Source organism: Haemaphysalis longicornis, unplaced genomic scaffold (assembly GCF_048455015.1).
Source record: "Haemaphysalis longicornis isolate Haplotype H1 unplaced genomic scaffold, Haemaphysalis longicornis Haplotype H1 scaffold_12, whole genome shotgun sequence".
Classification (NCBI taxonomy): Eukaryota; Metazoa; Arthropoda; class Arachnida; order Ixodida; family Ixodidae; genus Haemaphysalis; species Haemaphysalis longicornis.
Window position 1 is genome coordinate 107284011 of NW_027526225.1, and position 14633 is coordinate 107298643.

Genomic DNA, 14633 nt, shown 5'->3' on the forward strand with positions numbered 1-14633 from the left:
ACGTAATTCCCTTTGCCTGTATAATACTGGAAGTCCTCAATATAGTAACAACGCTACTACTCGTTGCTTTACAACCACGACCAGCTTTACAGGCTACGACCTGCCCATGCGCGCCAATTTCGCGTGCCGAATTTATTATGGCTAGTTTGGTTTTTAAAGACAATAGTCTTTCTCGGGCTACTTAAATCCAGAAAGTTTGGTCTGTCTGTATGTTTGTTTGTCAGTCTGCCTGCGGCTCGATTCAGTCACCTGGCCAAAGTGAAACAATGTCTGCGCAATAGTCATATATACTCAGAACCGAATCTAAACGTGCATGTCCGGCTTAATGTTCATACTTGTCAACATTGTTGAACAAGAACAAGGCATTACGCAAATATAAGACAGAAAACTAATAGACAAGAGATATTTACTGTGTTTCTTTATAAAAAAATTATGATGCTTGATTTTCGCGAAATGAAATACTACATCCACTGCACAAAAAAAATCACACTTTCGCGTGCTGTAGCCTGTGCCACTTCAGCTTCTTGTGGCATTCTAGAAATCAAGCGGCAACAGTTACGAAAGGTTCCACTAGAGAGGTTCCACTTTCCGTTTGGAACGCACGTGGGCTAGGGTAACGTGGTTCAATAAACGTTGAAGTGGCGCGCCTCGATTCACGCGCGTCTACGCCGTACGGCAGCACTGGCATCCCGGCACCCGGCCTGGAGCAGTGAAATGCGCTAAATTTAAATTGACTTGAGCAAACCTTTAGCGTGTCTACCTTCGAAGTAGCGCGACGCAAGAGAAACAACATGAGAAGTCAGCGGGAAAGCGAAGGCAGGCATTTACTTGGCAAATGTGGACAAACACTATCGTCTTTTGTTGACATTTGCTACGAAAGGAGCTAATACACGGCCAACTTTTTAGTTTGCGTATGTAGCTGTTATAGCTTATTTGGGCCTGCCTATATACTTGAAGAAAATACGGCGTCGTTCTCCGAAGTGAACCCGCACTTTGTCCCATTTCTGCTGCCCTTGTTTATGCTATTCGTTTCACACTGTTTATCTTCTTGTTTTTCTTGTCGTTCCCACAATCTCCCTTTTCAGTCTACTTAAAACCAATTTTGCTACGTGTATTATCCCGCCGTGATAACTGTGCTGCTGACATCATTCTTGGCTTTGACCCAACTCCTTTCGCCAAGATTCGTAACCGGACACGCGAGTCTTCAACGTGAGAGCATATACTACGCTCACGCGATAAAAATGAAAATCGTTTCGATAAGGTAAATAGTAGCGGTCGAGTGAAGGGAGAGCTACTTGCAGGAGGCGCTTTCTTGCACGCGCGGCATTCTTTTGTCTGATGTCCTCGATTGAGTAGTAGTAGTAGTAGTAAAGTCCTTTATTGGGAAGGGACGGCCGGTTGGCCAGAGGGGGGAAATGGGAATAGCAGGGAGGGAGAATTAACACTTCTTGAATCTTCAAGGGCCGTAGAGGATCTAATTGTCCATTGAGGATCTAATTGTCCAGTTTGAGGAACCAAATGGGTTGTAGGCCCCGGCTCACACTACTCGAGGACGGCGATGCCTAGCAACGACCGAGGCCACTAACACTCCAACCTCACACAGCTTGAACGTCTGCTCTTGACCCATCATCTCTCAATGGCTCCGAGGAAGAATGAAAAATGTACAAAACAATCAAAATGTCATGTAGACTACACCCGCGGCATCCTACATTTAACATTTCCATAATTTATTGTTTTGGTTTTGTGTTATCTTGTTGCTTTATGTTGGTTTTACTTTTTTATGGCCACAACAGGGTCCGCTCCCCCTATAATCCCACTCCTTAAAGGAATCCTACCCGCCACGGTGGCTCAGTAACTATGGCGTGATGCTGCTAAGCACAAGGACGCGGGTTCGATTCTGATGGAGGCGAAAAACGACAACGGCCTTGTGTTCGAGATTTGGGCGCACGTTAAAGATCCTCAGGTGGCAAAATTAAAAGCGTAAGGGTTCCGGTTAGTTGGTAATCCATGAGCTACAAAGCGCGAAAATAGACCAGGGACTACAAACAAGCGTTGCCTTCCAACTAATTTTAACGAAAAGAAACACACACATAAATATACATTCTATCACAATGTCATAGCAGATACCTCTGGTTTTCGTCCCTGGTTTTTTTTTTCGCACTGCGTGGCTCATGGTCAAAATTAATCCGCAGCCCTCCACTACGGCGTGCGTCATCGCCTGTGTAGCGTCGGCGCGTTAAACCGCATCATCGACCAAAAGTCCGGAACTGATAGTCGAGGAACACCAGTGCTTGCACCCGCAATTTTCGAACGCCCGTTATACTGTCACGACTGTCCAAATTATCATAGATTAGCGCAATACAGTAAGGCGTCAGGTGCCGTACGGCTGAAGTTCAAGTACCCAGGCCTCACTGGAACCTCGTGGAGCTTTAGATCGTCCCCATAGGAGGCCAAAAATAACAGGCCCTTTTGGCGCTTTCATACTGGGATCATCTTGCCCGTACGCACACGCGCAGGAACACACGTATACTACACGCACATGCACGTACAAAAAAAAAGAAATGCAAAATCGTTGCTAAACACAAAAGAAAGTACGCTGGCCTAATGACATTGGTAAGAGGGAAAATTGTCACTGTGTTGTAAAGAGCAACAAGTGGCATTATTAGTAAATTGAGGACTATCTGATCTTCCAGTATTACACAAGCAAAAAAAAATTGTGTGGTGCGATTCAAAACCGTGTTTCTTATAGTAAACATAAAACTTCCCTTGCAACCCCGCGAAAATTATTACCTGTTCAAAGCGAGAGTGCATAATTTCACGGAAGCTGCAGCTGCTATGTGGGCCCTGGGTATTACGTTGCCCGCTCATTTGAACGACGAAGGCCGAATTTTCGCTGATGCCTCGGTTGATTTTCTGCGTCTCAATTAACGGACTTTCATCTGGGCGCGTAGAGGATGTGATTGAGATATGACTCGAGCCGTTATGAAGTATGCCGCGTAAATTGCCACTATCTCGTGTTGCGAGTTGAACCGTTTTGAAGTTACCCCGCTGATAGGAAACGTCCTATGTTCTATGGCTTAATTTGACAGAATGCACACAAAACTTTTGTTTTTGTCTCTACAATAAACTCGGCTGTCGGGGCTTGGTTTAGAAGTAGCGGCAAAGACTTCAAATATAAGGAGTAAGCAACGTTTGACGATGCCGTCACAAGCTTTTCGGACAAGTGCCATGAGTTTTCGCCATCTTATAATGCGCTTCTTTATTCCAACATTCGCCTCTCTCAATGGTCACGCCACGGCCCGAACTCTTCTGATTGCTGCAGGCCTTTGAAAAATAGTTGGAAGACTGAAGACACGTATTTAAAACGATGTCTTCAACCTGTTAAACAAGGTGAAGGCGCTAAAGGCACCAGGAAAGGTCTGTGTTCGACCGTGCGATGAAGGAACTTTTGACCCGCCATTCCCCCGGCTTAGATCGTGTTCGTGAGCTGATCGTGATTCCCTGCGGCTGAAGTAAAGGACCTCTGAGCAAATTTTTGCCCGACTAACAATGAGTGCCCGTCCCAGGGCGTTTAATGCTCACTGTGTGCCCGACGTAACTTCGCGTGGAAAAAAGAGTATGCACAATGTCCGCATTGCGCAGAATCACCCGTTTGCTTAGGATTGGCGGTGGGAGAATGCTATCGCATTGTACGCATCTCGGCGCATAGGAAAATAGCGTTGCAGGTTAACTGTTCACTAGACTGACTGCTTTTGTGGATTTTCAGCGCGTACAGGTGCCCCAAAAAGTAAACAGAGCACGGATTGGCGATTTTGAGGGGATTTGTCCGCCATGTGCCGAGCCAGCACCCTCTAAGTGGCTTTTAAAGAAAGTCATTATAAAATTACGATCCGGCCGCACATATTATGCTAGTGCTGGCAGCCGCATAGAATAGAAATTATTATAATTTCACGAAGCCGTGCTCTGTTTACTTTTTGGGGCACTTGTACCTACGCGATAAACCAAGGCTGTGCAACCCAACATCAAGTTTTTGCCCAGCCAAGGACCTGGTACGCCGTACGCATGCATGCATTCCTCGCCCCACGCGAATCGATTTAATTTCTGACGCCTTAACGCCTATTACCTTGACAGCTGCAAGCGAGTGTCTGGGTCGAAGCTATATAGTGGCAGGTGTGGCAGCTGGTGGCAGACCTCTGGCGCAGGCTGGTCTAATTACGTAGGATAACGCACGTAAAGTTAGATCAGCGTGTGGCAGACGGATTCGTGCAAATTGCAGCCGCTTTGGTTCCCCTCACCGGACACTGGTCGTTAATACAATAACCCACTAAACGTCCTTTTTGTCGTTGTCCTTCTGTCCTAGAGGGAGAAACTGCCATTGATGCTCGCTGATGCTCGCATGATGCGCCTTTGGCGTTACTCTCTCTGTAAAATACTACTACGTCGGCGAGGTCTCGGTTGGAGAAACCCGGAATAAACACAAATGGCGCAAAAAGTTAGAGTGTGATACCGCAAAATAGGATAATGGGCTCATATAAAACGCGTCTGAAGAAACTAGAGCATAAAGTGATTATGTGGTGCTCTTCTGCCAAGGTCTGGGCAATACTCGTGAGCCAGGATGTGAGCCGAGTCTGAGCAAGCCGCTGCCGTAGTTAGCGAAGTGCTCGTTGCAAAAACGACGTCTCGACCACGTCTTTTGTTGAAATGAACGCACTTCCCCTCCCACATCTGGGCCTAGCATTTTTCTCCTCTCCACTGTGCTGCGCCAAGTTTTCAGCGACGCCCGGCACGGCTGCATAGCAAGCTCAAAAGCAGCTGCGCTGTCAAAATTATTCACTACGATTAGTCAGAGGGATGCAAAAAAGCGAAGTTGCAAAACAGTGCCTTCGGATAGTTAATGCAGCTGCTGCAGCTGGGGAACGATGTCTGGAACCGAGAGTTCCGGCTGGTTTATTTAGGCGAACTAATACGAAGCAACGACTGCGGGTGCTTGAATAGTTCACGTGAGCGTAATTTAGTTAATGAAACTCCGGGTGGATAGTCGCATGCTACAAAGCCGGGAGCTGAGCCGACAAAAGCAATAATCGTTTCTCCACAGACCCCTTCCAGCTGTTCAGACAGATGTGATGTTAGAAAGAAAGTTGGGCATAATAAATTAGTAGAACAAAAATGTTCCAGCACACTAAAGCTACAATGCGCGCAGCGCAAGAAAATAGGGCAAGTCGGAATAGCGTGAAAGTTATTGATTTTTCTTTTTCTCCTAGTAGCGACCAATTATCTGATTGTCCGTGATAGGACGGTATGGGCACTTGAAGAGAAGGTGATAGCGCATGCAGAAGTATGAAGTCGAGCAATGCTTACGCGCTGGGTTGTGCCCATACCTTCGTCAACTTAGTTTCTGTGAAACGTGTTTTCAAGTATTTTTTAGATGTTAAGTTTTCGAACGTCATTTCCTATATTGCATAATCAAAACTGACCCTATATACCAGCCATCACCATAATTTATTTTGCTATTTGTATGCCTTGCACGCTTCAATACCTATTTTTTGTGATAATCACTTTCGCTTGGCGCTCTTTGCCCTAGCTTGCCTCACGCCAAAAAATTACGCCCACCTCCCCTCGCGGGAACCCTGGTGTGATGCGACGCTGAGGGGCGTTCAAGCGCAAGCGGAGATCAACCGTCGGTCGAAATGCCGCCGGAGAGCGGCACACCGGTTATATGCGCAGCGCGCCCGAAGGAGAGGAGATCTCGGAGAGAGAGAGAGTGCCGCGGCTATGACGCAACACAATCCAACACAATCCACTTTAATCCAATCCAATCCAATCCAATCCAAATCCAATCCAGTCTAAGTCAAGTCAAGTCAAGTCAAGTCAAGTCAAGTCAAGTCAAGCCAAGCCAAGCCAAGCCAAGCCAATCAAATCGAATACAATCCAATGCCCCTCGCGAGAGAGTGTTCGCTATCGGAGAGAAGAGGGGGAGAGTGGCTGCGGACAACAACGGACGCACGCGGACAACAACAACGGACGCACGCAGGAAGGACAGGGCCGCCGACAAGAGATGCTCTCAGCGTCGCATCTAAAAGTCCGACAATCATCACCTTCATCAACTGTTCCACCAGCTCCTCATTTCCACCAAAGCTGCTCAAACTATCAGTGCCGGCGGCGTCACTGCGTGCTTAGGCAGGCCGTGGTAATGTTGGTAATCGCCACCTTCATCTCGGCTTATGCCCACGCGTGAATGCAAGGCCTCTAGGCCTGCTGCCCTCTGGTCACGTACATGCAACTCTTCATCCATCCTTTTCCAAAGGTGAAAACTGGGTAAAAATGCTAAATTTGTTGCACAAAAAGCAGTATAAAATGAAGTCGAACGGAGCAGCACGCGTCCCCTACGAGCTACACAGAAACGCTGGTTTCTTCACACGATCAAAGTTCTTGTGGTAAGCACGGAGAATGCCTTGATTCGCCGCGGTGTTCTGTAATCAAACTATGCGACATAACTATGCAAGTGAAGGCGGCATAAAATGAATCACAGAGAGAGAGAGAGAGAGAGAGAGAGAGAGAGAGGGAGAGGGAGGGAGGGAGGGAGGGAGGGAGGGAGGGAGGGAGGGTTATCTCTGGTGAGAGACAAAGAGAAAACCTTTAATCCTTTAATGAAAGCTGAAGAGGTAAGCCCCAATAACGATGGCGCTTGCTACTCCAGATGCGGTTGATTACAGTGAGGTGAAAGGGGAAACAGGGAGAAGGATTAGAAATAAAAACGGGGAAGTAGGGGAGATTTAGGACTCTTTGAAAACGATTTCGTAAGTACTCCTCAATCCGCGAAACAATACTCTCACTAATTCGTAGCCTTCGCAATTTGTAGAGCAGCTTATGATGCAGAACCTTGTCGAATGCCTTCGCAAAGTCTATACATACAGCGTCTACCTGTTTGCATTCATCTATAGCCTCGAAAAGGTCATGGACAGTTTCCATTAATTCAGTGACTGTCGAAAGGCCAGATCGGAAGCCGTGCTGAAATGGACATAGCAAATCGTTTTTTTCTAAAATGTTAAGGATGTGTTTGGCTATCATATGCTCTAATACTTTACAATACACCGATGTTAGCGAGGCGGGTCTGTAGTTTGTTGCGGACAGTTTATTTCCACCTTTATTACTTTCGCCTTAAGAAGCTAGCGTACACAAATTTTCTCTGTGTGTAATTTTGACAGTGTTTGTGATTCTTATCTTTTGCTTGATTTAATTTGTTGTCGAGGTGTGTGCAGGCGTAGCTGTTTTTTTGTTCCGGGTAATTCTTGCCTGTGGAGGGGGGTTTACTGCATGTACACCCTTAAGTGGCAAAGCCAGAGCCATAAACCGCCAAACCCCTTTAGGCGAAAGCCATAGATGCCTTACGAAACGTGCAAACTGGCCGTAGTCGCTGTTCCCGTTGTTCGTCAAGACAAATGGTACTAAAATGGCCGCCTGTGTAACCAGAAAATGAATAAATGAAACACATTTGCATTCCGTGTACATGAAACCCGGTCGCAAGGGCAGAAGGCAAGGGCTCTAACAGCGGTAATCCGGAACTCTGGCAGGATGAGAGAAAAATTAGCCTGGAGCGCACCCCGTTAAAGGTGCACTTGACGGCACGTGATTACAACAGGTGCATGCGGAGGAGAGCTCTGACTGGGGGAAGGTGCCGCGTGACTTGCAGCGTGCCTGCCCGTCAGAATACTTCGTGCCAAAAGCGGAAACCTAAATCCTTAAGGTTACCCTCGTTCCTTTTCACGCAAAGGCTATATAAGTAAAACTGGGTCCGAAGTTAAGTCAACGCTCAACGCCAACGTGCGAAATGAAAGTTGCAAGCTGCGCTCGGTACTTCCATTACGGAAGGGATGTCGTTCCACCCGCCATCTGGCGGATCCCGCCGAGCCACTCGTTCCCAAATGAGCGGTTCTCTGGGGACGTATCATTAGCATTGGTAATGGCACGGCTGCGTACATACGCACGCACAGTCGCGGTAGCAGCTGTGTTGATACTACGGTTTCACCCCAGTCAAATGAGTACATCGCGATGCGAGTACGTGTGGTCCTCGGGCCGCGTGTCAACGAAACGTCAAAAAAGAAAGCAGGCATTTGAGTTACGGCTGGTGCATTCTTGTTAGTGCGTTATTCAGGTACCTTCGAATATGTTCGAATCGGTTGCAAAGAAGGCGAGAAAGCTATCGACCCACAGCTAATCGGCATTAGATTAAAGTAATTCATCTGACGGGGAAGGACGCACGTGACGGAATGCAAAAGAATTGCGGAGGAGTAAAAAAGTGAGCTGGTCGCTACACATCTTTGTAGGATGGTGGCAGTGCAGCAGAAGCAAGGGTTTATTTCCTTTTCGTTCATCCCTGTCTGTTGCAGTGCATCTTCCCTACACACTAAAGAAGTGACGAGTGGTTAACAGCCGGAACCGTAGTTTTTGCCGAAAGTTTCGAGGTCGGGCGAAAAGTGCTTAGGTCACGAAGAGTTCAAACTACACACTGAGTGACACCAATTTTTTTTTATGTCAACTAGGCGAAACCGCCTTCTTTCCTAACCGTAGGTCACGAAGAGTTTAAAATACAAAGCTACTTCTTGAGTGACACCAAATTTTTTTATCTGAAAAAGGAGGCGAAACCACCTTTGTTCCTCACTGTCATAAAGTATGCAAGACCCACTTCAACGTTAAGCTTGTGCGCTTGATCCGCCGTCACCCAGAAACAGTTGTCGTTTCCGCAAAAATTATAATACTACATATTTAACCCAGATGGGCCGTGAGAGGGGCAGACATTTTTTTCAACTTGTACTAGGGCGTGCTTGTATTACCTCTATGGGTGCAACCTGTCCTGATGTGCTCAAGTGACGACTCCAAGTTCCATGAAAACACTTTATTTGAAAAATCGTCCTTGACCCCTATTCCCACATCCCATAATAAAGCTTTTTGGCTTCTTTGCTTCAATTGAGTCATCCATTCCATTTTGCTGAGGAAAAGAAACGCTTGCGTTTGTTTATTTTTCGAGTTACCTGTCTTGTGCACTGTTGTGTGTTAAATGCGAACCAATTCGACAAACAATAAACATGAATTAATTTATGTAGTTTATGAACGAAGGAATTTATCCCAGACTCACCTGTAAGGCATGCTTTGTTGTATATTGTCTAAGGGAGAGATAACTGCCTTCAAAAAAGTTGTTCAAGAACATTTTTTTTAAAGGCACAAATATCCGTAACACGTGACAATATGAATACCAAAGCACAACTGGTTGATAAAGCAAGCCTGAGTCTTGTGGATCCTGTAACACACGGTTGGCAACGTAATTTCGCTTACATGAGCCAGGCATTACTGCATTTGTGTTCCCTGTTCACGCGGTTCACTTAGTCTCTGCGTTCGTTCTTGGAAAAAAAATAACGCGTTGACATTTTACCATACAAGAAGAAATCCATCTCTTGTTTTCACTTGGTGAAAACGCTGCGATGTGCGTATTTCTCTACGCCATTTCTCAATCTTTCTCTTTTAGCCGTCATTAAAAATGAGAGCTCGGGAGGTATACTTGCGGCAATATAGTAAAAATTTAAACATTATCGGCAAGTAAAAATAAGAAGTGAAATCTTGCAATGAATCCTTGTTTCGATTTCCAGTTTTCGTAACTTCATTCTCTGTACTTCTCCGTGATTGGTTTTAGCTCAAGAGTGTGTTCGAGCAATTACTACAGAAAGAAGAAGTGTTTCTACAGCAATAAAAAAAAAGTAGAATGAAAAGGGCGAGTTAAGCGATTTTTCTTCTTCCTTGCATAGCGACAACGTAGATTTCGGTTCTAAGAAAATTGAGCAAGACGCTTGAAGCGAAAAGGTGTAACTAAAAAGGAACTGATATTCAAACAGGAGAGCTCCGCTCGATTGCTCCTTATGCCTGGGCGAAAACGCAGTATCCTCAAAGAACGAGCTGGGGTGAGCGCTAGATAAATAGCGCTTACGTCTCATTTATTAATGCACATTTTACGTGGAGCTTTAAAAGAGAATAATCGACCACTCTAAGTAGACTCTGACGAGCACCTCAGACGAGATTGGTAAATCAAAGGAATGCTGAGTTCTAAAAAATCCGTCTTCTGAGCAACATACCTCTTTGGCACTTAGTGGCGGGGTCGTTTTTGTGCAGTTGTGGTCTGGAATCTTGCTCATATAACTGAGCTTAAATAATTGACTTCAGATAATTGACTCTAAATAATAATATTTTACCCAGAACACTTTAGGAATTAAAAAATTGACGTAATCATTTAGTTCGCATTTGTGTACTCTGGTGAATGCGATGAGCATTTGCAGGCGTAACTAGCTTGTTTTTATCAAGTTACGGTTTTGAAGGGAACATAGAGGACGTTAAAAGGCTATTTGAAGCTGTTGTCATGAACCCTAACGGAGAAAATTATTGTTATGGGGTGGAGTTCAATTTTGTTTTACGCTAGCTTTGGGGCGAACGCAAGCGCGCGCGATTCTTTGTCGATACGACCCAATAGACGCATGGAGAAGGTTTGGTCGAAACCTAGCGTAATACATCATCGCTGTGAAAATAAAGATGATGAGTCTCTCCGCTTCAATACTTCTCGTTCGCGACCGGCTTTATTTCGGCGACAGTAAAGTTGGCGTTCGTACGGCAGCGCCCGGTGGCAGGTCCTGCGCGTGTTTTTTGAGCTGACACTGGTGACGTGACAAATTGAAATATATAGCAAAAACGACGCTTGGTTTGCTGGTGCAGACACATCTTCCGGTGTCTTTCTAAAAAAATTGGAACTCTTTTTATTGTTTAGAACTGGTGTGCCTCGATTTGCTATCGTGTCTGCTCTAATACTGAAGAAAGTTGGGCAGCGAGTTTTCTGTCTCTAGCAGCTTGGAATGGAGACATCTTGCTTGTTACCTCTCCTTTACGTGTAAGCTAGCAGGTCAATGGGGCACACAACCTTCAAGAATGGGAGTCACGGAAGCCTAGGATGTGAACATGAGAAGTCATTAAGAACATCCTATGCGATTATAAAGAGGCCATTCGCTTTTCATGTCTCGGGGGGGCTGTATACAAAAGGGTCGTTCAAATTATTCCCGCGAAAAGGTCTCATGGTACCAGTTAAACCAACCGAGTATACTTCGCCGTAAGTTTGGCGGTGATGGTGAAGGCACAACCGTCACCCTCCGCAAACCCACCTGTGTGAGTACATGGGTTATTCCCGTATAAAAGTAGATAAAATGTCTGGAAGATTCGCGGGATATCCCAGATGATTGTACGTGGCTTATCGTTAGCAATATTTGCCGTTAGCAATACCGTTTTGCCATATATACACAGTTTTGTTGTGGGTATCAGTGTTACAGTTGTCGTATCAGTGTTACAGTGTTACAGCCTGGGTCCTTCGCGTTATGAGGCTGGCGTCTATCCGACTGCTCCATTTCGACGTGGTCGAAGCGAACGCCAAGCAGCAGGTACCGATCCACGCCGTACACACCCCGAACGCAAACGTTAGGCCTACGGAGTGCACACGCGAGAGTTTCTGTGGGTATGCTAGAAAAGTGGTGCGTACCTCCAGAGTAGCACATACTCGTAGTGTGGGATTGGCCGACCAAAGAATCCATGACGAGTAAACTTCGCGTTCAACCATCGTCGTCATGAGACGGAGGGGGGCATGATTTGTTTGGGAATGTGGTCCTTATGTTACAGCGCATGTGCTGTGGCTGTACCGAGCTCGAGCTGACATAGCCAGCGGGCACCGCAATTTTTCTACACACTACACAAGTACCAGTTAGAGTGAAAAATGCTTTATTAATAACGGACCAAAGTTGCAATGCCGCACTCGAAGAGCATAAATCACGCAGAGTATGGTTAAGGTGCTGCAAAGTGTTGGCAAGGGTGACGCATGTCATAGAATCTGATGAAGCGATGTTTGCGTCTACAGCGCGGCAACGCTGGGGGGAAAAAGACAGCCTCCTGAAACAAGAAACGCACAAAAATCTGGATAAAGAGAGAAGGGGGAGTGAGGGAGAGAGAGAGCGATCTGGTTGCTTATTCTGTAAAGGATATTTGCTACATACCATAGCCCCTGAAAGAAATGACGTTACAAAACGCATACACGAAGGCTAGAAAAGCAATCGGCATTTCATTTCAGAGGAAAGAAGCCGCTTTTGCAAACGGTAATCTCGACGGCCGAATGTCTGCTAATTTATTCGCTTTTATGTTATTCCTCTTACGTCCTACAGAAAATGCGGATGCGCTTTAGGCATCAGGCTTTCATTTCGATAGGTAATTAAGTATGGAAACAACCTTCAATCATTTAAGTGGGCTGCCATATTGGCCGTATATGCAATTACATTCTTGATAAGGACCATCTCTACTGTGCTGGTTAAGCGCTCATACTTTATCGCTTTATTACCTGCCTGAGGCGAAGCGGGCTTAATACGGCGCGCATTACATGTTGTAGCGGGCAGTTCATTGCCTTCGTGCTTTTTTTATGGGGGTTAAAAAGGTCAGCCACGAACGTACAGCTTGCATTAGCTGCAGATTCTTACCGCCGTTACAAGAGGAGCACTTTGTCGCCATCAATTGCCCCCCCCCCCCCCCTTGAACCTCTACGTTCCTTGGAAACAGTCGGTAAATACCTGTAACATTCTTAGTGGTATGCACAGTTGAATAGTTCAAAATTCCAACCCTCCACTTATTACAGCCGCACATTCTTCTTTTCAGACATGCGTGGAAGCCACGTATGCGGATGATCCTGGCAAATTCAAAGCCCTTCGCGGTGTGACCCGACAGCCAAGCTTTTGTTCGGACGCGTTAATGTACTCCTCTTGTTTTTGTTTTTTTTTTTATTCCACCAGGGAAAGCAGCTACGTTTACCCGTCGCTGCTAACACTCTAATCCGCCATGCTCCATGTTTAAAACGTAAAATGGGGCAGCGATAACGCGCCGGTTGAAGCGGGTGCGCAAGCCAGCGATGTTTGCTGCACATGCGCAGTTGGAACCATCTGCTTCAGTCGGGTTTACCGTGTCGTCCAGTGGTGTCGAAGCTGCAACAATGCTTGCTTGAATCATGTCCGCTTTATCGAGGGCAAGAAAGCTGTGGAGGCCTTCAAAGGGAGCGAATACTGTGTGCCAAGACGTTTGTGGGTCCCGCGTTCATCCACGTCTTGTTTGGCGCTGCGATGCGTGACGGCCCTATTTACATGCAAAAATTCCGTTTGTGTGCATGTGTGCGGGGAACTGAGGAAGGGAGTGTCGGATAAAGGAACACGAACAAAGGAACAGTGCTGCTTTAGTGTCGTGGCTGGCGCTAAGGAAACAATGTGTACGCTGAAGTGAGGACTGTTGTGATCCCAAGTGCTACTGAACGAACTGGCCGTCCATCTGCATATGCATCCATTGCTGCAGCAAAACCTTTCCCCTGCAGGACACCTTCACCATCTAAGGGCTACTGCGAGCGTGAATAGAACCCTGGCATCGCTACGTATTGGTAAGCGACGTCTATGCTTCAAGCGTATCTTGCCGCTACATTGCTGCCCGTCATGGGCTTCCAACATGACGGCAGGCATTGGACTGCCAATTCCTCAACTGCAAAAGAAGGGGGCGTTGAGTATTTTGACCTTTTCTGCAAAGTGCAAAACGGTAACTGCTTAGCTTATCTGCGGCATTGATTTTACAATTGCTACACTTCTGCGGCCCTTCGGTGATACCACTAAAAGACGAGTACTTGCTCATCGAATGCACTTTGTCGACAAATGTGCGTATTCATAAACCTACAATAATCTTGGATAGACTAATCACACAAACGGCTAACTTTCTAACGGCGAGAACTGCATTGAATAATGTGCGCATGGTGGTAGCACAATGTGGTAGACCCGCGCATGGCGCAGGCGCGGCCAACCAGTATTGCATGCATGCTACTATCACTTCGTTCTCCTCCACTGCCTCTTGCTTCGACAAGTCAGCTCCAGGGAACTAGGCTGGTTAGGGGAGCACTTCTGTGCACTGCCGTATCTTTGAAATGGTGGGACTCGCCTGATATGCGGCAGTGCTGCAACGCTGGCGGAGCTGGCGCGTTTTTGCTACGTAGGGCTCGTTGCACATTTATCAGCTGTTCGGAATCGCATGAACTGTCTTGGCCTCAACGCCAGGCACCACTCAGGAAGACGGGCGAGGATTAGGTTTGGCCTCCGCTCCCACAGCCCGTAAAGTTAGGCTCATGGCTGTGCATGGCGATAGAACGAACTTCTTTTGTGTTACACACTGGCATTCCTTTAGATCAGCTTCTCTTCGTAAAGTGATGCCAGAGTCAAGGTGCCCATTCCTGGCACAAATTCCGGATACCGTAACAAATGGTTAGGTGGTTATGTCGCTGGCAGTGAAAATAAAAAGGAGAGGTGTATAAGTGGTTTACGGTTTCCATAATTGCTGCTTTTGTGTAGACCTTTCTAGCGCCACCGGGAGTCCGAAAACTGCAGGAATTTCAACAACGTTTTCGCTGAAGTTTACCAAGCAATTCGATATCTTACATAGGTATAGTTACCCCGCCACGAGATATTTATAGTCTTGTAGAAAGCCTAAAAAACATAGTGTGAAATAACAATTTGATGCCCTCACTGAATACCTATATATTTCTT

The 14633-nt window shown here is 46.3% G+C and overlaps 1 protein-coding gene across 19 annotated transcripts in view; it reads left to right on the top strand.

Annotated features, from left to right (window-relative positions):
- LOC144163204 (uncharacterized) overlaps positions 1 to 14633 on the top strand; it is a 1050610-nt gene that overhangs the window by 459287 nt on the left and 576690 nt on the right. For 10 of the 19 annotated variants that reach the window (XM_077694044.1, XM_077694046.1, XM_077694045.1 and 7 more), the window contains one exon: positions 13424 to 13486. The exons of 7 other annotated variants lie outside the window; for them this stretch is intronic. The gene's annotated coding sequence lies outside the window, so the exon portion shown is untranslated. Of the gene's footprint in view, positions 1 to 12903; positions 13487 to 14633 lie in introns of those variants that run through there. 2 more of the 19 variants (XM_077694056.1, XM_077694060.1) reach the window with 2 other exon arrangements.